Below are 22344 nucleotides of genomic sequence, written 5' to 3' on the forward strand. Positions count from 1 at the left end.
TGGGTTTGGACCCAAACCCCGGCTTTGCCCTTCTCAGATCCTGCGTTCATTTCTTGGCACCACTATTTTCCAGGAAGCCAGGCTGGTTATTCAGAGATGAACTGCCACAGTCAGTGGCCTAGGGGAGCTCTTAGCCTTGCGAGTGAGACCTGAACACTCAAAAGCCAAAATTAGGGTGATCACATAATTTATTGTTCAAGCTGGGACATTTGGGGGAGTGAAGGAGGCTAACTAGAGCCACTAGGGGCTGACCAGGGCTCAGAGAGACCTACGGTCATGCGGCCCACACCCCAGTGCTCTTGCCTGGAGAATCCTGTGGACAGAGGAGCCTGGGCTACAGTTCATGGCGCCACAGAGAGTCGGGTGCAACTAACACTACCCGGAGCCTAGCCTCTCCATATGAGCTGCGTCAAGAGGCGCAGTCCGGAAAACTAAAGGAGTTTAAATAAACTGAAAAGAAAATCACTGCTTTCCTTTGCATATGTAAATCTAGATGCTTTTCATAATTCACAGCTACACTTCTGCTTTTCCTAAGTTTTTCCTAACTGAAGTTGCTCCAAAACCCTTGACATGTCAAACAGGAGAATTTTCTAGGACACCTGGCCCACGTGATTTTCTCTTTCTGCCACCTCTTCCATTTCTAGCTCTTAGCTCTTGTTACCTCTCCGCCTCCTGCCTCTCTGAAGCCAGCTGTCTCTCCCCCTTCTCCAGAGGAACAGTGGGAGGAAGAGAAGAGTATCTGAGAGTCAAGGACACAGAACTATTTGGGTGTTGAGGAAAGAATGGGGAGGCTCACATAGATAAATGGTATCAATCTTATTTCTGGCATGCACACAGATAAATAGCATCCAGTGTGATAGATTCAATGATAGAACAGGCCCCTATGAAGGAGGGGCACCTAATCCAGCTGACCTTCAATAAACATTTTGCTGCTGCTGCTGCTAAGTCGCTTCAGTCGTGTCCGACTCTGTGTGACCCCACAGATGGACGCCCACCAGGCTTCCCCGTCCCTGGGATTCTCCAAGCAAGAACACTGGAGTGGGTTGCCATTTCCTTCTCCAATGTGTGAAAGTGAAAAGTGAAAGTGAAGTCGCTCAGTCGTGTCCGACCCTTAGCGACCCCAGGGACTGCAGCCTACCAGGCTGCTCCATCCATGGGATTTTCTAGGCAAGAGTACTGGAGTGGCTTGCCATTGCCTTCTCCGCAATAAACATTTTAGTTATGACTTAAATCTCTGTGACTTTAGTCAAATCACATAATTCTTCTCAGCTTCAAATTTTTCTTCTGAAAAGTAAATGAATGAATGAATGACATGAATGAGGAATAAACAAATGAATGAAATTACAGCAGTCACAATCCACTGACCAACAAAGTTTGATTCCTTTCTCCCACCTCCCACCAATCAGAATGTGATATCCATGCTGAGAAGCTGATGCTCATCCAAGACTACATTTCCCAGGCTCCCTTGCAGTGGGGAGCATGTGACTGGTCTCAACCAATAGAACGTGAGGGTAAGTCTTATGTGTCACTCCCAGGTCAAGGTGGTTAAGTATTAGGTATTCAGTTATTTACATTCACTCTGTACCCTCTTTCCCTGCAGTCTATCAACTAGATAGGTGACCTCAAGGCCTTAAGACAGTGGAGCAATGGGATATAAGACATCTGATTCCCCTAGCAACCACCTGTGAAAGAAAAATCAAAATGGAGTCGGTATTGCCAAGAGAGCTCTTTTAAATGGAGCTAGGAGGCTATTCAGGAAATGTGATTATATGCATTTTAGCCTGGATGGAAGACGCGACGCGAGAGACGCCGGCCCCGGCGGCGCAACGAACCACGCAAAGAGGTGCGGCCCTGAGGAGCTACCCCACGCCTGAGGCCAGGGCCGGCGGCCGAGAGGAGCTACCCCAAGTCCAACAGGCGGTGGCTGCGTGGGCGCAGGAGGGCCGAGAGGAGCTACTCCGCGTTCAAGGTCAGGAGGGGCGGCCTTGAGGAGATACCCCTCGTCCAAGGGAAGGTACAGCGGCTGCACTTTGCTGGAGCGGCTGTGAAGAGATTTTCCACGACCACGGTAAGAGAAACCCAAATAAGACGGTAGGTATTGCTAGGGGCATCAGAGGGCAGACAAACTGAAATCATAATCACAGGAAACTAGCCGATCTGATCACATGGACCACAGCCGAATGTGGTCCACTGGAGAAGGGTATGGCAAACCACTTCAGTGTACTTGCCTTGAGAACCCCATGAACAGTAACAAAGGGCAAAATAATAGGATACTGAATGAGGAATTCCCCAGGTCGGTAGGTGCCCAGTATGCTACTGGAGCTCAGTGGAGAAATAACTATAGAAGGAATAAAGGGATGGAGCAAAAGCAAAACCAATACCCAGTTGTGGATGTGACCAGTGATAGAAGCAAGGTCCGGTGCTGTAAAGAGCAATATTGCATAGGAACCTGGAATGTTAGGTCCATGAATCAAGGCAAATTGGAAGTGGTCAAACAGGAGATGGCAAGAGTGAACGTCGACATTCTAGGAATCAGTGAATTAAAATGGACTGGAATGGGTGAATTTAACTCAGATGACCATTATATCTACTACTGTGGGCAGGATCCCTTAGAAGAAATGGAGTAGCCATCATGGTCAACAAAAGAGTCCGAAATGCAGTACTTGGATGCAATCTTAAAAATGACAGAATGATTTCTGTTCGTTTCCAAGGCAAACCATTCAATATTACAGTAATCCAGGCCTATGCCCCAACCAGTAAAGCTGAAGAAGCCGAACTTCATCGGTTCTATGAAGACCTACAAGACCTTTTAGAACTAACACCCAAAAAAGATGTCCTTTTCATTATAGGGGACTGGAATGCAAAAGTAGGAAGTCAAGAAACACCTGGAGTAACAGGCAAATTTGGCCTTGGAGCACGGAATGAAGCAGGGCAAAGGCTAATAGAGTTTTGTCAAGAGAATGCACTGGTCATAGCAAACACCCTCTTCCAACAACACAAGAGAAGACTCTACACATGGACATCACCAGATGGTTAACACCAAAATCAGATTGATTATATTCTTTGCAACCAAAGATGGAGAAGCTGTATACAGTTAGCGAAAACAAGACCAGGAGCTGACTGTGGCTCAGATCATGAACTCCTTATTGCCAAATTCAGACTGAAATTGAAGAAAGTAGGGAAAACCACTAGACCACTCAGATATGACCTCAATCAAATCCCTTATGATTATACAGTGGAAGTGAGAAATAGATTTAAGGGACTAGATCTGATTGATAGAGTGCCTGATGAACTCTGGACGGAGGTTCGTGACATTGTACAGGAGACAGGGACCAAGATCATCCCCATGGAAAAGAAATGCAAAAGAGTGAAATGGCTGTCTGAGGAGGCCTTACAAATAGCTGTGAAAAGAAGAGAAGTGAAAAGCAAAGGAGAAAAGGAAAGATTTAAGCATCTGAATGCAGAGTTCCAAAGAATAGCAAGGAGAGATAAGAGAGACTTCCTCAGTGATCAATGCAAAGAAATATAGAAAAACAACAGAATAGGAAAAACAAGAGACCTCTTCAAGAAAATTAGAGATTCCAAGGGAACATTTCATGCAAAGATGGGCTCGATAAAGGACAGAAATGGTATGGACCTAACAGAAGCTGAAGATATTAAGAAGAGGTGGCAGGAATACACAGAAGAACTGTACAAAAAAGATCTTCACGACCAAGATAGTCACGATAACGTGATCACTGACCTAGAGCCAGACATCTTGGAATGTGAAGTCAAGTGGGCCTTAGAAAGCATCATTACGAACAAAGCTAGTGGAGGTGATGGAATTCCAGTGGAGCTATTTCAAGTCTTGAAAGATGATACTGTGAAAGTGCTGCACTCAGTATGCCAGCAGATTTGGAAAACTCAGCAGTGGTCACAGGACTGGAAGAGGTCAGTCTTCATTACACTCCCAAAGAAAGGCAATGCCAAAGAATGCTCAAACTACCGCACAATTGCACTCATCTCACACGCTAGTAAAGTCATGCTCAAAATTCTCCAAGCCAGGCTTCAGCAGTATGTAAACCGTGAACTCCCAGATGTTCAAGCAGGTTTTAGAAAAGGCAGAGGCACCAGAGATCAAATTGCCAACATCTGCTGGATCATGGAAAAAGCAAGGGAGTTTCAGAAAAACATCTATTTCTGCTTCATTGACTATGCCAAAGCCTTTGACTGTATCGATCACAATAAACTGTGGAACATTCTGAAAGAGATGGGAATCCCAGACCACCTGACCTGCCTCTTGAGAAACCTGTATGCAGGTCAGGAAGCAACAGTCAGAACTGGACATGGAACAACAGACTGGTTCCAAATAGGAAAAGGTGTACGTCAAGGTTGTATATTGTCACCTTGCTTATTTAACTTATATGCAGAGTACATCATGAGGAACGCTGGGCTGGAAGAAGCACAAGCCGGAATCAAGATTGCCGGGAGAAATATCAATAACCTCAGATATGCAGATGACACTACCCTTATGGCAGAAAGTGAAGAGGAACTCAAAAGCCTCTTGATGAAAGTGAAAGAGGAGAGTGAAAAGGTTGGCTTGAAGCTCAACATTCAGAAAACAAAGATCATGGCATCTGGTCCCATCACTTCATGGGAAATAGATGGCAAAACAGTGGAAACAGTGTCAGACTTTATTTTTTTGGGCTCCAAAATCACTGCAGATGCTGATTGCAGCCATGAAATTAAAAGACGCTTGCTCCTTGGAAGGAAAGTTATGACCAACCTTGATAATATATTAAAAAGCAGAGACATTACTTTGCCAACCAAGGTCCGTCTAGTCAAGGCAATGGTTTTTCCCGTGGTCATGTATGGATGTGAGAGTTGGAGACTGTGAAGAAAGCTGATCGCCGAAGAATCGATGCTTTTGAACTGTGGTGTTAGAGAAGACTCTTGAGAGTCCCTTGTACTGCAAGGAGATCCAACCAGTCCATTCTAAAGGAGATCAGTCCTGGATGTTCATTGGAGGGACTGATGCTAAAGCTGAAACTCCAATACTTTGGCCACCTCATGCGATGAGTTGACTCACTGGAAAAGACTCTGATGCTGGGAAAGGTTGGGGGCGGGAGGAGAAGGGGACGACGGAGAATGAGATGGCTGGATGGCATCACCGACTCTGTGGACATGAGTTTGAGTGAACTCCGGGAGTTGGTGATGGACAGGGAGGCCTGGCGTGCTGTGATTCATGGGGTCGTGGAGAGTCGGACACGACTGAGCGACTGATCTGATCTGATCTAGCCTGGATGGAATTTGACCTTTGACCACTCATTATCCTAATGAAGTCATCCAAAATATCTGCCAGAAACTTAAGATACTTTTCCAACTCGTACCCTAAAATAACTTGTGAAAACCCATCTACTTATCAGATTCATACCCTAAACTAACTCCTGATTCCTTAAAGACATTTTCTGGCTTGCCTCAAAGTCAGTCTCACCAGGAAATTTTCAGAGACCTTGTGTCTTTTTGTCTTTATAAACCTCTGGCTGTTTCTCTTCTCTGGAACATTCTCTCGGTTTCACCAGAATCTGTGTCTCCTGAATTGAAATTCTTAAGACTTCAAATAAGCTCTTTTCTTATTTGCAGCCGTGCTGTGATTCATGGGGTTGCAAAGAGTCGGACACGACTGAGCGACTGAACTGAACTGAACATTGTTTAACACACCTACAGAAGAGCCATACAATCATAAGCACACATGTTGGACTTTCCAAAGATAAAAAATGTAGTGCTATTGGTAAAAGCCATTAAAATCTTGGGGTTGTTGCAGCAGTTAATTTATCCTGGCTACTTCACCTCTGTCTCGGGGTTGTTCAATAGATTAAATAAAATGAATGTAAAGGCTTGAATATTACTCCTGCTGGCAGTAATATATCTATGTCCAAACCCTAGGATACTGGGAATGTGGTCTTATGAGGTAAAAGGGTCTCTGTAGTTGTAATTAAGGACCTTGAAGTCATCCTGGATTACCTGTTACATGTGTGGACCCTAAATCTATTGATGACTGTCTTTATATTTAATAATATTCACTTATTATTTATTAGACTGTGTTGGATCTTAAGCCCCGTTGTGGTGCAGGGGCTTAGCTACCCCACAGCATGTGAGATCTTAGTTCTCAAACCCAAGTCCTCTGCATTGCAAGATGAATTCTTAACCACTGGGCCATTAGGGAAGTCCTGATGACTGTCTTTATAAAACAGGAGAGTTCTATAAGCCACAGACAGAAGAGGAGATGGTCATGTGAAGATAAGAGGCAAAGATTGGAGCGAGATAGCCACAAACCAAGGAAAGCCTGGAGCAGCTGGAAGAGGCAAAGAACAGATTCTTCCACGGTGCCTTCCTATTATGGTCAAACGCTCCAGGAAACAAACTCACTCAGAAGGACAGCGTGGATAGTGGAGTCCAGTTTATTACACTGGCGGGTCTGAGACAGTTTCCTCCTTAGCCAGGGACCCCGACTGACTTTTGTGAAAACCTTACATACCTAAAGAGTACTGCTCAAGCCCACATCCCAAATTCTTTAAACCTAGCCTGGAAAGTGTTAAAGGGAGATACAGTCAGGTTACAGCCACGATTCATAATCAGAAGGGTCAGCTGGTTATACGCTGTAGCCTACACCAGTGGTTGCCATAAAGATTACAAGGGTGACTTACTACATAGGAGATTATCACATTCTTTTTGTTACAAGAAATCTTGGTATGGAATCTGGTGTTTATCAGTCTGGGAGGCCAGTTTGGCCATAGGTATGTTATCCCATGGCTACCAGGCACATAGTCCAAAGCTCACTGAAAGTGCAAGATGGAGTTTCTTTCTTTTTCAAGATGGAGTCAGCTCAGCCTGTTCCTTTCCTTCCTCGTTCCGAGGGAATGTGGCCCTGCTGACCCTTTGATTTTGGATTTCTAGCCTCCAGAACTGTAAGAGAATAAATTTCTGCGGCTTTAAGCCACCCACCCAGTTTGTGGTCATGTGTTATAACAACCCAAGGAAACTAATCTGGTGAAGTATGCCCAGGGCTTAGCACAGGGCCCAGCATGAAGAAGCACTCAGAAAATGGTGACAAGAAGAGAATCAGCCCTTAACTCCTCCACAGTTCCCTACTTAGAGATAGGGTCTTCTGGAAGCTTGTGTCCTCTGAGAGCAAGCAGGGTTCACATCTGTATTGTTAATGCTAGAAGTTTCTCGCTCATAACGGTATTTGTACTGAGAGTAAATGCAGGCCTGGGAGCAGGCATTTTCATTAATGTGTAACCAAAAAGATGAAAAAGCCTTTCTCTGCAGTGTCTCTTTTTAAATGACTGTGGAAGCAGCTCCTGGGACCATCTGCCTGGGGCAGCCTGAAAACCAGCATCAGGCAGAAGGGGTGTGATCACCGGGCCTTCAGGAAGTCCACTCTGAATCCCTCCCCAGGCTGAGGTCCAGAGGAGTTCAGGAGACCTCTCGTAGGATCAGTGTGTGAGGCAGCAAAAAAGGTAACGCAGGCTGAGTGGGGAGGCCAGAAGCTTACGGCTCTGGAAATGTCTGTCCGGTAAGGTAGCATCTGTCAGGTGTAGCTATTTAAATTTAAATTCTTTACAAAGAAATAAAAATTTAAAAACTTAGTTCCACAACTCAACTGCATCGGATCACTGCAATTTATAGAACATTTCCGTCGTCACAGAAAGTTCTATTGGGCCATGCTGCTCAGCCAGGAGGTTCCGTTGATTACCAGCACTGTGACCTCCGGCATGTAGGTCTCCACTTGTTTCAGACACCGTCTCTGCCTCAGTGTCCCCATCTATAAAAGGAGGGTAATGACAATACTTACTTTGTAGGGTCAGGATCGATTGAGACACTAGCTTTCAGGTACTCAGCTCAGTGTCTGACGTGTGTTACTGCTCTTTATGGGTAGAGAAATAATGTATGGGAGGAGTAAGGTGAGCTCACGGCTTGGAAGTCAGGACCCATGGGCTCCAGGCTAGGTTCTGATATTTACCGGAGGCTGTAGAGAAAGGTCCAATTCCTGCTCCATCAAAGTTGTGTGGCTTTGGGTAAGTCACTTCACTTCTCTGAGTCCATATATCTTGGCAATAGAAGGGAAGTTTGAATTTTATTGGATCCTATGCTTCCAGAAAAAAGAGAGGATTTTAAAAGCCTAATATTCTTTGACCCTGATCCCTGCTTTTAGAAATCTTTCAGAAGAATCAGAGAAATAAGCAAAGATTAAAGTTCAAAGACCATCTTTGGAGAATTAGCAAATAGCGACAAGATCTTGAAATTAGTTTAAATTTCTCCTAATAAGAAAATAAACAATTTATGGCATATCTGCATGATGAACAATTATACACATGCAACATCATTTTGTAAAATGTTACATAAAAGGGAAATGTTTCTGTTTAAAACATGCAGAACTTATTTAAAGTTATACAGTGTGTTCATAAATTTATTTTTTGGAAGCATTTTTGCATCTATGCTTTTGAACTGTGGTGTTGGAGAAGACTCTTGAGAGTCCCTTGGACTGCAAGGAGATCCAACCAGTCCATTCTAAAGGAGATCAGTCCTGGGTGTTCATTGGAAGGACTGATGCTGAAGCTGAAACTCCAATACTTTGGCCACCTCATGCGACGAGTTGACTCACTGGAAAAGACCCCGATGCTGGGAAAGACTGGGGGCGGGAGGAGACGGGGACGACAGAGAATGAGATGGCTGGATGGCATCACCGACTCTGTGGACATGAGTTTGAGTGAACTCCGGGAGTTGGTGATGGACAGGGAGGCCTGGCGTGCTGTGATTCATGGGGTCGTGGAGAGTCGGACACGACTGAGCGACTGAACTGACTGAACTGATAGGCGAGAATGCACCAATATTCTGAACAGTGACTTTTTTCCCAGGATGCTGTACCTTGATTGCTTCTATTTTCATCTTTCTGTATTTATCAGATTCTCTAAAATCTAGTTTGCCTCCACTAGTTTGCAAATGAAAAACCTTACACACGCAGAAAGCTGATGACCTAGATGGTCTCTAAGGGCCCTTGGAGGCTCTGACAATCTATGACTCAGCAAAGAGGTGGGAATAATCTGATTACAGCCTGGAAACCTCTACCATGCAGGGAGGCGGAAGACTGGGTGAGCGAATGTCATTCAGTCTTTGGACTCCATCCTGACAGGTGTCATTGAGAACCGCCGATGCAGTGTGAGGCCCTGAATCTTGCCAGAAAAAAAGAGTCCAGACATCCTGTTCCCCCCGACCACACACAGTAGAAAAGCCGTGAACGTACCCGCGGTGACTGGGAATGTGCGAACTGTAAACAGACAGTGACACGAGCTCGTTATGTGCTGGGTGCTGTGCTAACTGCTTTCATGGGTTCTTTTCTTTTAAATCTTTAGAAAAGGAAATTTGGGACAAATAAACTTTTCATTTCCAATAAGCATGCAAAGACCTGTTCAACCTTGCTGGTCATTTAAGCAAAGCAAATTAAAACTGAGGCTAAAGATTTTTCACCTCCTCGAGAGGCGACTATTTCTAAATTTAATAGTGCCAAGTACTGGGAAGACGTGTGCAATCAGTCATGCTGATGTATACACGTTTGTCAATTGGTAAGAATGTTCTGGAAAAAAGAATACCGTAAATATCAAACTCTTTAAAAATGTAGAAACCCTTTGCTCTGGAATTTTTGCTTGGAGGCCTGGTCTTTATCCTAGGGAAATGGAAGTGGGAAAAAAATCATACACAAAGAATATTAAGTGAGATCTCATCAACCAGAGGGTGCAGATGAGCAGCACTCACAGTGAGACACTGAAGTGTCAGCCCAGGGGCCCCACTCCCACAGCTTTCAGACAGGCATTTCCAGGGTTTTCAGCAGGTCCCGCATGCACTCAAGCACTCTGCTTCAACCTGCTGTTCTTCTTCTGCCCAAAAGCCACCTAAGGGAGACAGACTCACATCCTCTTATGTGGGCCCCAGACCGACTCCCACTCTTCTCCAGACTGTTCTCTGCCCTGGAGGCTGACCAAAGGTGTCAGGAGCCAGCATGAGAGACCCCACCCATGACAAGGTCTTGGCTTGAGGAGCTGGCACGCAAGGCCGTCCAGACCTCCGGGGATTTCTTGGGGCCGCCCCATCATCTACTCCCGGGCCTCTGTCTTTTCTTCTTCTGATGCTTGGTAGTCCTCTGTGCTTTCTAAGAATTCTTCTGACTCCTGCTCAAATATCCCCCTTGAAGCCTTTGCATGGCAGCAATACAGTCCTGAGGGTGTATGGGCCCTATAAACAGGCCAGGAATGAAGAAAATATTTTTACACAGAACATCCTACCCCTTCTGGCCTTGTTGGGGTTATAAACGTCAATTTAGAATTTGGAATGCTCAAGACTGCACAAAGCGCCCCTGGCATAAAACTAAGTCTGCTAACAATAGGCCTAAACACTCCACAAGCAAAAGAGATACAGAGCCTTTCACGCATTTAGAAGGGCCCCTTAGGGTGAGATCTGGAGGGAGCTCATGAGACTCTTGGCCCTCAAGGTCACATAGCAGTGCTTGCTAATATGTCTCCCTGCCCCCTGTCCATGGTGTGCCTGGGAGTACACTAGAAGAAAACATAGAGATAAAGGTTGATAACAAAATGAATAAGCATATAGTATTAGTGTAAAAAATTGTCTCTGCAGATGTATGGGGGTAGAGCCCAAAACCAGATACCATGCTACCCAGGGAGTTACAAAGTCTGCCCAGAACTGAGGCTCCCAAGATAAGGCTTGCTAATAGGTTTTACAGTTGATGTCAAGGCTGTATATTGTCACCTTGCTTATTTAACTTATATGCGGAGTACATCATGAGGAACACTGGGCTGGAAGAAGCACAAGCCGGAATCAAGATTGCTGGGAGAACTATCAATAACCTCAGATATGCAGATGACACCACCCTTATGGCAGAAAGTGAAGAGGAACTAAAAAGCCTCTTGATGAAAGTGAAAGAGGAGAGTGAAAAGGTTGGCTTGAAGCTCAACATTCAGAAAACAAAGATCATGGCATCTGGTCCCATCACTTCATGGGAAATAGATGGCAAAACAGTGGAAACAGTGTCAGACTTTATTTTTTTGGGCTCCAAAATCACTGCAGATGCTGACTGCAGCCATGAAATTAAAAGCCGCTTACTCCTTGGAAGGAAAGTTATGACCAGCCTAGATAGTATATTAAAAAGCAGAGACATTACTTTGCCAACCAAGGTCATCTAGTCAAAGCTATGGTTTTTCCCATGGTCATGTATGGATGTGAGAGTTGGACTGTGAAGAAAGCTGATCGCCGAAGAATTGATGCTTTTGAACTGTGGTGCTGGAGAAGACTCTTGAGAGTCCCTTGGACTGCAAGGAGATCCAACCAGTCCATTCTAAAGGAGCTCAATCCTGGGTCCATTGGAAGGACTGAGGCTAAAGCTGAAACTCCAATACTTTGGCCACTTCATGCGACGAGTTGACTCACTGGAAAAGACTCTGATGCTGGGAAAGGTTGGGGGTGGGAGGAGAGGGGGACGACAGAGAATGAGATGGCTGGATGGCATCACCGACTCGATGGACATGAGTTTGAGTGAACTCCGGGAGTTGGTGATGGACAGGGAGGCCTGGCGTGCTGTGATTCATGGGGTCGCAGAGAGTCGGACACGACTGAGCGACTGAACTGAACAGATACACAAATAAAACCATTTTTTCATTCCTTGTGGCCTTGATGTCTTAAGAGCCCATTGTTTAAGAGTTATACATGAAGGTACTGACTCTTCTGGAAGATGGTTTATGACTGCATTCCTGGCACAATTTTATCAAGACAATCCCTCCTCCCTTTTTAGTATTGTCGGTTTTAGGGTATATAAGCACTGATGTAGAAAAATAAAGCAGTCTTGATTCTGCACTCTACCAAGACTCAACTCGCTTTTTTTTTCTTTCTTTTCTCGCTGATGCCGCTCATCCTGAGGGTATCCCTGGACTCTGCCGAGTCTGGACCCCGGCACAAAGGGTTGTATATTCTCTACCAACTGGATTCAGCTAGTGGGGCTGTGAAGCTCAGAAGACCGGTCTCGGGACAGTGAGGTCAACTCTTCATTCCCCAGCTGCCCCCTTAAGGGTCTCAGATTGGAGGCAGCCCCTCTCAAGGGAACTCTATTTCTGATGCTGGCACAGCCCCCGCCTGAACCGCCCCCCCTCCCCCAGCCCACCTTGGCCAGCCCCCAGGGTACTGCAGTATTCCTTGTGTTTCCCTAGTTCCTTAAACCTCCTCGAAAATCGCAACCTCCTCTGAAGTGGTGTGCTGGGAAACCGGCTCTCCAAAAAGCAGAAGCCCTGATGTGCAGTGTTTGTGGACCTCCATGGGAGAAATACCCCCACCGGGGCCGGTGACCAACTTCCTGTAGTTTAACAACCGGCTGACAAAGGCTCAGCACACCAGGGACCTGCCTTGCCGGGGGACTCTGGCTGGACCTGGAGTCTCGGGCCCTGCCCCTGCTGCAGCTGCTGTCAGCGATGATGCAGATTCCCTTTCCAGAGGGCCACTGAGTCACTCCGAGTTCTGATTCCTAAACTGTGTCCTTGTAGATCCAGTCTCCTCTGTACCTGTCAGTTTAGGAAAAATGACGTTGCCAGTTTGCGTGAGGGTCAAGGTGAAATACATCTTCTGACCAGCAGAGGGAGACTCTGAGTGCCATCAAATAGGCAAACAGGCATGGTTTCTAAACATCCAACAAAGGCATGGTTAAATATATTATGGTTTACTCATTTAATGGAATACTGTGTAACCTTTTTTTAAAAAGTCTTATGGTATGGTAAAATGATTATAATATTGTGCCATAGTGAAAAGCAAGATTTTTTTTTTCCTCTACAATGTAAAAGAACCTTGAGGACATTATGCTAAATGAAATAAACCAGACACAAAAGGACAATTACTGTATGATTCTATCTAGATGAACTATCTAAAGAAGTCACACTCATAGAAACAGAAAGTAGGATGGTGGTTGCCCTGATCTGGGGGAGCCAGAAGGTGGGAGCTGTTTAATGGGTATCACATTTCAACTGATGTAAGGAGTCGACTCACTGGCAAAGACCCTGATGCTGGGAAAGACTGAGGGCAGGAGGAGAAGCGGGGTGCAGAGGGTGAGATGGCTGGATGGCATCACTGACTCAGTGGTCATGAGTTTGAGCAAATTCTGGGAGGTGGGGGAGGACAGGGAAGCCTGGTGTGCTGTAGTCCATGGGGTTGCAAAGAGTCGGACACAACTGAGCAACTGAACAACAGCATTTCAATTTTCCAAGAAGAAAAAGTTATAGAGGTCTGTTGTATGGCCATAACAATATAGTTAACTCTACTGAACTGTACCCTAAAAAATGGCTAAGATGATAAAACCAACTTTTTTAAGTAAGGGTTTTTTTTTTTTTCTTAAGCCAAATAAACAACGGAAAACCCCTAAGATTCTCTATTTATTTGAGTGTTAGAGATGTGATAGTAAGTAGGAACCATTCTTACCCTGGGTCTCAAAGCTTACATCCCCATAAGGGAAGGCACCTGAATAAATGTGAAGTCAGAGAGAGGAACTGCCGTGGAGGAGGTGCAGGCAGCGCTCTGCCTGTGCTGAATCAGAGCGCTGACCTGGCACCAGAGGTGAGGGGCATGCTAAGGGCACAGGAGGTGAGGTGAGGACCGCAGACTGGGAGCCTCGGAGAGGAAGAGTTCAGCTGCACGTGGGGGCGGCGGGCCGTGCCCTCCGGAGGGAGAGCGCCTGCATCCTTCTCTGAGCGTCTGAAAGAAGGCGCGCTGCCTCCTCGCGCTGGCAGTTCGCTCAGCGTGGCGCGCGGTGTGGCGGGGTTACTCTATGCCTTTTCTTCCTCCTGCCCCTCTGTGCTGTCCATCTTGTCCATAGTGCGCTTCGGTGATTCTGCAGAAAGAAAACGGCATGACCCCTCCCCCACCTTACTGCTCAGACAGCCGGCAGGGCTCTTCATGTAGGCGCCTCCTTGTTTCAGAGCATCGCAAACTGCTTACAATGATGCTCACGACGCGGCAGGCTATAACACCTTGTGGCTAAACAAGAACAGGGAGGCGAGGGGGAAAGGTCGCTGGAAGAGTCAGAGGAAAACGGAGCGCGGTGTGTCTTCACTCACCCGTCCTGGTCCCCTCGGGACTCGCCTTGTCAATTGACTTGAATTCTGGCACTTAATCGTCCTGTGTTTGTACTTCGTCTTCTCAACTCCAAAGAAAAATCTTTTGTTGTGATTTCTTCTGCTCATTACTCTCTCTCCCTTAAACTATATCATTTTTTCTTTTCTATGGTGATTTTTCGCAGTGCTAACCACCCCCCGCCCTTGCTCCCCCACCGGGGAGGGGCTCAGTCTGACCACCTCAGCACAGTGACAGATCCAGAACCTGTGCGCAGCAGGTCCTCAAATATTTGTGAGCTGGAGGCTTAGCCAGGGCTGAGAGCCACTCACACCCTCCTCAGTAGCACTCAGCCAGTGACACACCCTCAGCAGGGGCTCTGGACACGGGCTGCCAGTTTGATTTATGGAGCTTATTATTCCAAGTGGCCGCAGAGAATAGATATTGATTCAAAAGGGTTTAAATAAGTGAGCGGACGCACAATCCAGAAAGGGCCACAGATGGAGACGGGGTCTGGAAAGCCCTGAAGCGGACGTCATGAAGAAGCTCTGGTCCTCGAGGGAGCCTGGGGGAGCTGTGGGGTCAGGGTTGAGGAGCCGGTGAACATCCGGCTGCATCAGGTCAGGTGCCGGGGGAGTGCCCTTGGGCAAGCGAGACGAGAAGGCGTCCTGTGAGGATTGCCCAGAGGAAAGTGTGTGTGTGTGTGTGTGCATAAGTGTGTAAATGTATATGCATATGCGCACGCGCCTGTCTGCATGCATATGTATGTGTTTGTAGAGCATATGCATGTATGTGCGAATATGGATATGTGCCTACGTGTGAGCATGCAGATGCCCGTGTGCATCCTAGTCCTCAGTTGTATCCAACTGCTTGTCACCCGCCAGGCTCCTCTGTCCATGGGATTCTCAGGCAAGAATACTGGAGTGGGTTGCCATTTCCTTCTCCAGGGGATCTTCCCAACCCAGGAATCGAACCCAGGTCTCTTACATTGCAGGCGGATTCTTTGCCGTCTGAGCCACCAGGGAAGCCCCTGCGCATATGCATATATACGTACATATGTTTATGTGTGTATATATACATGAATGTGTTCATATATGGGGCTTCCCGGGTGGATCAGACTGTAAAGAATCCACCTGCAATGTGGGATACCTGGGTTCGATCCCTGGGTCAGGAAGATCCCCTGGAGGAGAAGATGGCAACCCACTCCAGTATTCTGGCCAAGAAAAATACCATGGACAGAGGAGCCTGGTGGGCTACAGTCCATGGAGCCATAAAGAGTTAGACACGACAGAGCATGCATGCAGGTGCTTGCAAATTTGTATGTGGGTGTGTGTGTGCATGCACATGTGTAATGTGTGTACATATGTACAAGCATATTGTGTGCACATGTATATGTGTTCCTATGCATGTGTGTACATTAAGTATGTGTGTGCATGCACATATGTGTGTATTAAATATGTGTATGCTTATAGGTGATTCCCTGATAGATCAGTTGGTAAAGAATCCGCCTGCAATGCAGGAGACCCTGGTTTGATTCCTGGGTCAGGAAGATCCTCTGGAGAAGGGATAGGCTACCCACTCCAGTATTCTTGGACTTCCCTTGTGGCTCAGCTGCTAAAGAGTCCACCTGTATTGTGGGAAACCTGGGTTCGATCCCTGGGTTGGGAAAATCCCCTGGAGAAGGGAAAGACTACCCACTCCAGTATTACTGCCTGAATGTGAATATGTGTGTGCACATGTGTGTTTGTGCATATGTGTGTGTGTATATTTGCATACATGTGGACCTATCCTGGCACATAGTAGATGTTGATCAATGTCAATTCCCTCCTATTGCTGCCCTTCTGTTCTTTTTGTGCACAGTGAGTAACTAGATAGAAGAGCATGCAGAGGATTCTAAATCGCCCCATACATGCCACGCAACAATCTCAGGCTTTTTAATTCCTGGTTCTGCAATACCACCATCACCAGCAACAGCAACAGTTTCCTTTCTACATCACTTCCAACATGCTCCAGTTATTATGGCTGCATTACAGATCTTCTCAAAACATAGGGGCATAAAGCAACCATCCAATGTGTTCATGTATTTTGTGGATGGGGAATTCCTAGAGGGTACAGGAGGGGTGGGTGACATCTGAGGCCTGAATGGGGGGACTTGAAGTCTCGGGGCTGGAGTTGCCTGCAGGCTCCTCCACACACACGTCTGGGAGGTACTGTCCGTTGGCCGAGAGCTGAACTGGGCTGTCAGCTGGAGCACTTAAGTGTGGCCTGTTGGCTTCCTCACCAAGAGGAAGAGTGTCGAGAGAGTGTCCAGTGAAAGCTGGCCCACTGTTTACCACTTAACCTTGGGAATCACAGTGTCACTTCCAGCACATTCTGTTGGCAAGGTGGGTTACAGTCTCCACCAGGTTGAAGGGTAGTGGACAAAGAAGCATCCTCTTGATGGAGGTGTGTTCACATCACGCTCAGAGCAGAGCACGTGGGATGGGATGCACGTTGGTGTACCATCCTGGGAAAACGCAGTCTGCCACGGTGTGTGTCAGGCAGCTTAGATGATTGCTAATTCCTCAAAAACCACTGAGGGACTAACCATACATATCCCCATTCTAGAGATGGATCAACTGAGGCTCAGAGAGGCCAGGTACTTGCCTCGGGCAGTATATTTAACGTCTCTGAACCTCAATGGAGGAGCTACCCCACGTCCAAGTGGCAGTGGCTGCGTGGGCTCAGGAGAGCCGAGAGGAGCTACTCCACGTCCAACATCAGGAGGGGCGGCCGTGAGGAGATACCTCTTGTCCAAGGTAAGGTGCAGCGGCTGCGCTTTGTTGGAGCAGCCGTGAAGAGACACCTCGTGACAAAGGTAAGAGAAACACAAATAAGACAGTAGGTATTGCGAGACGGCATCAGAGGGCAGACACACTGAAATCATAATCACAGAAAAGTAGTCGATCTGATCACATGGACCACAGCCTTGTCTAACTCAATGAAACTAAGCCATGCCTTGTGGGGCCACCCAAGATGGGCAGGTCATGGTGGAGAGGTCTGACAGAATGTGGTCCACTGGAGAAGGGAATGGCAAACCACTTCAGTATACTTGCCTTGAGAACCCCATGAACAGTATCAAAAGGCAAAATGATAGGATACTGAATGAGGAATTCCCCAGGTCGGTAGGTGCCCAGTATGCTGCTGGAGATCAGTGGAGAAATAACTCCAGAAAGAATGAGGGGATGGAGCCAAAGCAAAAACAATACCCAGTTGTGGATGTGACTGGTGATAGAAGCAAGGTCCGATGCTGTAAAGAGCAATATTGCATAGGAACCTGGAATGTTAGGTCCATGAATCAAGGCAAATTGGAAGTTGTCAAACAGGAGATGGCAAGAGTGAATGTAGACATTCTAGGAATCAGTGAACTAAAATGGACTGGAATGGGTGAATTTAACTCAGATGACCATTATATCTACTACTGTGGGCAGGAATGCCTTAGAAGAAATGGAGTAGCCATCATGGTCAACAAAAGAGTCCGAAATACAGTACTTGGATGCAACCTCAAAAACGACAGAATGATCTCTATTCATTTCCAAGGCAAACCATTCAATATTACAGTAATCCAGGCCTATGCCCCAACCAGTAAAGCTGAAGAAGCCGAAGTTGAACGGTTCTATAAAGACCTACAAGACCTTTTAGAACTAACACCCAAAAAAGATGTCCTTTTCATAAAGCATCTGCCTCCAATGCGGGAGACCCAGGTTCGATCCCTGGGTCGGGAAGATCCCCTGGAGAAGGAAATGGTAACCCACTCCAGTATTCTTGCCTGGAGAATCCCATGGATGGAGAAGCCTGGTAGGCTATAGTCCACAGGATCGCAAAGAGTTGGACACGACTGAGCGACGGAATGGAACGGAATGGAACGGAATGCAAAAGTAGGAAGTTAAGAAACACCTGGGGTAACAGGTAAATTTGACCTTGGAGCACGGAATAAAGCAGGGCAAAGGCTAACAGAGTTTTGCCAAGAGAACGCACTGGTCATAGCCAACACCCGCTTTCAACAACACAAGAGAAGACTCTACACATGGACATCACCAGATGGTCAACACCGAAATCAGATTGATTATATTCTTTGCAGCCAAAGATGAAGAAGCTCTATACAGTTAGCAAAAACAAGACCGGGAGCTGACTGTGGCTCAGATCATGAACTCCTCATTGCCAAATTCAGACTTAAATTGAAGAAAGTAGGGAAAACCACTAGACCATTCAGATATGACCTCAATCAAATCCCTTATGATTATACAGTGGAAGTGAGAAATAGATTTAAGGGACTAGATCTGATAGACAGAGTGCCTGATGAACTCTGGACGGAGGTTCATGACATGGTACAGGAGACAGGGACCAAGACCATCCCCATGGAAAAGAAATGCAGAAAGCAAAATGGCTGTCTGAGGAGGCCTTACAAATAGCTGTGAAAAGAAGAGAAGCAAAAAGCGAAGGAGAGAAGGAAAGATATAAGCATCTGAATGCAGAGTTCCAAAGAATAGCAAGGAGAGATAAGAAGGCCTTCCTCAGCGATCAATGCAAAGAAATAGAGGAGAACAACAGAATAGGAAAGACAAGAGATCTCTTCAAAAAAATTAGAGATACCAAGGGAACATTTCATGCAAATATGGGCTTGATAAAGGACAGAAATCATATGGACCTAACAGAAGCAGAAGATATTAAGAAGAGGTGGCAAGAATACACAGAAGAACTGTACAAAAAAGATCTTTACGACCAAGATAATCACGATGGTGTTATCACTCACCTAGAGCCAGACATCTTGGAATATGAAGTCAAATGGGCCTTAGGAAGCATCAATATGAACAAAGCTAGTGGAGGTTATGGAATTCCAGTTGAGCTATTTCAAATCCTAGAAGATGATGCTGTGAAAGTGCTGCACTCAATATGCCAGCAAATTTGGAAAACTCAGCAGTGGCCACAGGACTGGAAAAGGTCAGTCTTCATTTCAATCCCAAAGAAAGGCAATGCCAAAGAATGCTCAAACTACCACACAATTGCACTCATCTCACACGCTAGTAAAGTCATGCTCAAAATTCTCCAAGCCAGGCTTCAGCAATACCTGAACTGTGAACTTCCAGATGTTCAAGCTGGTTTTAGAAAAAGCAGAGGAACCAGAGATCAAATTGCCAACATCCGCTGGATCATCAAAAAAACAAGAGAGTTCCAGAAAAACATCTATTTCTGTTTTACTGACTATGCCAAAGTCTTTGACTGTGTGGATCACAATAAACTGTGGAAAATTCTTCAAGAGATGGCAGTACCAGACCACCTGACCTGCCTCTTGAGAAATCTGTATGCAGGTCAGGAAGTAACAGTGAGAACTGGACATGGAACAACAGACTGGTTCCAAATAGGAAAAGGAGTACATCAAGGCTGTATATTGTCACCTTGCTTATTTAACTTGTATGCGGAGTACATCATGAGGAACGCTGGGCTGGAAGAAGCACAAGCTGGAATCAAGATTGCTGGGAGAAATATCAATAACCTCAGATATGCAGATGACACTACCCTTATGGCAGAAAGTGAAGAGGAACTCAAAAGCCTCTTGATGAAAGTGAAAGAGGAGAGTGAAAAGGTTGGCTTGAAGCTCAACATTCAGAAAACAAAAATCATGGCATCTGGTTCCATCACTTCATGGGTAATAGATGGAGAAACAGTGGAAACAGTGTCAGACTTTATTTTTTGGGCTCCCAAATCACTGCAGCTATCAAATTAAAAGACGCTTATTCCTTGGAAGGAAAGTTATGACCAACCTAGATAGCATATTAAAAAGCAGAGACATTACTTTGCCAACATGGTCCGTCTAGTCAAGGCTATGGTTTTTCCCATGGTCATGTATGGATGTGAGAGTTGGACTGTGAAGAAAGCTGATTGCCAAAGAATTGATGCTTTTGAACTGTGGTGTTGGAGAAGACTCTTGAGAGTCCCTTGGACTGCAAAGAGATCCCTCCAGTCCATTCTAAAGGAGAGCAATCCTGGGTGTTCATTGGAAGGACTGATGCTAAAGCTGAAGCTCCAATACTTTGGCCACCTCATGTGAAGAGTTGACTCACTGGAAAAGACTCTGAGGCTGGGAGGGATTGGGGGCAGGAGGAGAAGGGGACGACAGAGAATGAGATGGCTGGATGGCATCACCGACTCAATGGACATGAGTTTGAGTGAACTCCGGGAGTCGGTGATGGACAGGGAGGCCTGGCGTGCTGTGATTCATGGGGTCGCAAAGAGTCGGACACGACTGAGCGACTGAACTGAACTAAACTGAACCTCAATGACCACCCTCCCCTCTATAAAAAGGGTAGGATGAGCTCTACCTGAATATGACTGTGAGCCTGCAGTGCTTATTACCTTATGGGGTTGTTGGAAGGTTGAAGCCGGGCAAGCAATTTTGTGATCTCTAACACTCTGTGCCAAGGCAGAGCACCAGTCTTTATCAGTGTAATATCATTATTTCCTTCCTTCCACATACAATCATCTGCCCCACACAAAGCCCACAGCCAGCTAGGGAGCAGGGTTTCCTCTTGCATACCCTCAAGAGAGAGGCATGTCAAAGCATTTTGGCAAGAGTTTGCTTCGATGCAGCAGAAGGATATACCAGCTCCTGTCTGTTCCCATCTTCCAAAGGGAGAGTACTTTGGGAAGAAAGGTAGTATTTGCTTATAAAGTCCAAATGTGTAACTCTTAAACCTCTTAATACCTTTAGTCAGTTACAAGCATGTAGCCCTTTAGCTATACTTTTAAGAGGCTGTCTGTTGTACTGAGGGTCTCTCCCCCAAAGGAAAAAGAAGGACCAGCATTTTTGCACTGGGTCACAGGCGGGAATCTTCTGGCTCCTGCTTGGGCCAGGACCATCTTGGAAAACCACCCCTCTGGGGATTCATTCTGGGCCATGTCCTTCATTGTCAGTGCTGCATCTGCAAGGCCTGAGGCCTTTAGACACCCCCTTGGCTATGATGCCCAGTAAACAGACGATTTACTCTCCTGTTAATAGGATTCAATTACGAAAAGGGGTGGGGGAAGGGAGCTCACTGCTGGGGAGACTTCAGGGGCCTGAGCACTGCTCTCGTTTTATGGCCGGATGGGCTGGTTGTCTCATAGCAACAGAGGCAGTAGTGAGGAGGGGCTAGAACTCTTTTGGTTGGCAGGACTGAGCTGTGCTCACTTCCCCAGGAGCTGGGGGCACTCAGGTGACCTCTAGAATATGAAGTGGTGGGTGGCTGTACAACAGAGGTGAGCTTTTAGGTCTTAGAGCAGCACCAGACTCAGCATAGAGAGCCCCGGCTCTGTAACCTGGCAGGACCAGCTTTAACTCTGGCTCCTGCACTTGGGGACTCCCCAGGTGGCTCAGTGGTGAAGAATCAGCCTGCCCAATGGAAGAGACCCGGGTTCTGTCCCTGAGTCGGGGAGGTCCCCTGGAATAGGAAATGGCACTCCAGTATTCTTGCCTGGAGAATTCCATGGACAGAGGAGCCTGCCGGACTGTAGTCCATGGGGTCACAAAGAGTCGGAAACGACTGAGCGCGCACAGGCATGCATGCATACATGCAGCCCGCACTTAGAGCAGGCCAACCGTGGATGAGCAGTTTAAGGCCCTGAGCTTCAGATTCAGCGTCTTCAACTGACCACTGAGTAAAGTGAGGGGCAGAGACGCTAGGATCATGCCTGATACTTAGGGGAGGCCCTATGCTCCTGTTTATTTTTGTTGCTGCTTTTTAATCCTTCCAACAACCACTTTAAGGATGAAAGAGTAGAGGGAAGTATGTTTTTGCCTTCAAATGTTATTGCTCACTTGTCTCTTCTATTGATGGGAACAAACCTCTGCCCATGCGCCCAAACTGTACAGTTTGACCAATGGGAGGTCACCAGGCCAAGCAGGCTCTTCTTAGACCTGGCCAGCTGGAAACAGCTGTGAATCTCTCACTGCTCCCAGCTTCTCCTTGGTTGGTCTTTAAAAGGTGAGTTTCTCTTTTCCTGCCCCAAATCTCCACCATTTCTAACTGTCATCACTACTCCGTACAAAGGAAGGTTTAAAAATCCCAAGAGGCTCAGAGAGGGATCGTGACCTGCCTGGGGTCACACAGAACACAGTTGTCAAAGGCTGAGGGTTTTGGCTGCTGGGCGGATTGGAAACGCCAGCCCCTCCAGCTGCTGACAAGCTCC

At 46.5% G+C, this 22344-nt stretch overlaps 1 protein-coding gene across 2 annotated transcripts in view; it reads right to left on the minus strand.

Annotated features, from left to right (window-relative positions):
• Positions 1-22344, minus strand: part of KCNIP1 (potassium voltage-gated channel interacting protein 1) — a 416919-nt gene that overhangs the window by 360240 nt on the left and 34335 nt on the right. The gene's annotated exons all lie outside the window — the stretch shown is intronic.

Source organism: Moschus berezovskii, chromosome 18, assembly GCF_049115385.1.
Source record: "Moschus berezovskii isolate FMDL1 chromosome 18, NW_MosBer_1.0, whole genome shotgun sequence".
Lineage (NCBI taxonomy): Eukaryota > Metazoa > Chordata > Mammalia > Artiodactyla > Moschidae > Moschus > Moschus berezovskii.